We start from the raw sequence: 2,440 nt of genomic DNA on the forward strand, positions 1-2,440 counted from the left end.
CTGCAGGGGTGCACCACATAACCCAACACGCTCGATCCCATTTGGCCGGACACACTTTCATGGGTCATGCCCGACCTTGGAAGATCAACACATCGCAGCCCCACCTAGGAACAACAGAGAGGTCAGCACGCCGGTCTAAATCCTATGTGCGCAGGGGTCTGGGCCCATCGCCCATTGCACACCTGCACGTTCCGTACGCGGCCGGTGAGCAGACCTAGCAACCTCCATTACAAAGGAAGTTGCGTTAACGCAGTCCAACCCGGCGCGCGCCGCTTAGTCGCTGACGTCACGAAGGCTTCGGCTGATACCACGACGCCAGGATACCCATAACTACTCCCGCGTAGATGGTTAGTGCGTATAGACCAAATGGCCAGACTCATATCAAATACCAAGATCTCGTTAAGCGTGTTAAGTATCCGCGAACGCCGAACAGGGCCAGGCCCACCTGTCTCCTAGGTGGTCTCAACCTGCCCTGTCGCTCCGCCACAAAGTAACAGTCGGGGGCCGTCGGGAACCCAGGCCCACCTCTACCGGGATGGAGCCACCTGTCCTTTCAGCCCCCTCATCAGAATCACTTGCGGGTACTCATCGAGCTAACCCGACTTTAGTCACCATCTGTATAGTATGTATGTATGTATGTATAATATAAACCCGTGATCACCTCCCGAGTGATCACAGGCCAATAGTATAGCAAGGCAGACTGACAAGAATGTAGGGCCAATGATGATAAACTAGCATCCTATACTAAGTATTTAGGATTGCAGGTAAGGTATCAACAGATGTAGCAACAATGTCAGGCTATGCATCAGAATAGGATTAACGGAAAGCAGCAACATGCTACACTACTCTAATGCAAGCAGTATAGAGAAGAGTAGGCGATATCTGGTGATCAAAGGGGGGGCTTGCCTGGTTGCTCAGACAAGGAGGGGTCATCGGTGACGTAGTCGACCACAGGGGCATCAACAGCGGTCTCGGAGTCTACCGGAAAGGAGTAACGGAGGGGGAACACAATAAATAACAAAGCAATCAAATGTAACACAAAGCAAGACACGGCAATACGTTGTGCTAGGGGTGACCTAACGTAGGGATAGGCGATACCGGTGAAGGGGGAAACAACCGGGGAAGTATCCCCGGTGTTCCGTGTTTTCGGGCAGAGGAGCCGGAGGGGAAAAGTTGCGAGTTTGATATGTTAGAAGTGTGTTGCGGACGAACGGGCTGCGCATCCGGGTTCGTCTCGTCATTCTGAGCAACTTTCATGTTGAAAATAATTTAATCCGAGTTACGGATTAAAAGATATGATTTACTAAAGATTTTATTAATTTCTGTAATATTAATTATTTTATTTAATTCAAAAATGGATTTATGACATCAGCATGAGGTCATGCTGACGTCAGCAGTCAACAGGGTTGACTGGTCAACCTGTCCAGTGGGTCCCACTGGTCGTGACATATTTTTAATTAAACATCTTAATTAACCTAATTAGTATTAATAGGGGTGGGCCCCACTTTCATTCTCTATTAGTTAGTTAACTAACAATAGTTAATTACGTTAATTAGCCATTAAATTAATTAATCTTAATTAATTAATTTAATCAGCAGTAATTAAGTTATCTAATTAGTTAATTATTTAATTAACTATTATTATTATTATTATCATTATTTATTCCCTTTTTTAACAGAAACGTTCTGTGGGGGCTAGGCCCCACACGTCATTGGCCCAGGGGGCCAAACAGGGTGGGTTAACGGGCGCACGGGCGCTAGCCCGAATGGGCACGGGTGTGCGGCGTTGTGGTCGACGCCGGGGTGGTTGCCGTCGAGGCATGGAATGGGGCGGGGGTTGCGGTGATGCACGGGCGGGGGAGCACGCTCGCCGGCGGGCGGCGACAACGCAGACCGGTGTGGGACTACGTCCGCACGGCGGTGTGTCGCGGAGTGGGAGCAGGGGCAACGGAGGCGAGACCCGGGCGGCGCGGCCACGGGTGCGGTGGTGCGGGCGTGGCCGGGGCCAAGCGGTGAGGCGGAGGGAGCTGTGGGGCGCCGGCGTGTGGCGAGGCGCGCACAGGCGCGTGTGCGGCGAGGCGCAGGGGACGGCAATGGAGGAACCGCGGTGGAGGTTGGTGGTCGCGTGCCGGTGCGGGACAACGTGCGAGCGAGAGGAGTGGGAGGCCGGGGACCTACCGTGGTTGCAGGGTTCTAGGCAGTGGGGCTTGGGGAGGAGGTCGGGGGCAAGGTCGACGATGTAGAGGAAGAGGTCCGGCGAGGGAGCGGCCCGGCGAGTCGGCTTCGGGCGAGGGCGAGGTCCAGCAGCGTGAGGGGACGAGGAGGCGGCGACTCCAGTGACGTCCAGGCGGCGGCAAGGGATCAAGGAAGTCCGGCGGGGGAGGAGATGAGGACGAGGCGGCGTCGATGTGGCGGCGGGGCGCTGACGAGGGCGCAGGGGC

This window comes from Triticum dicoccoides, chromosome 2B (genome assembly GCF_002162155.2).
Source record: "Triticum dicoccoides isolate Atlit2015 ecotype Zavitan chromosome 2B, WEW_v2.0, whole genome shotgun sequence".
NCBI classification, from domain to species: Eukaryota; Viridiplantae; Streptophyta; class Magnoliopsida; order Poales; family Poaceae; genus Triticum; species Triticum dicoccoides.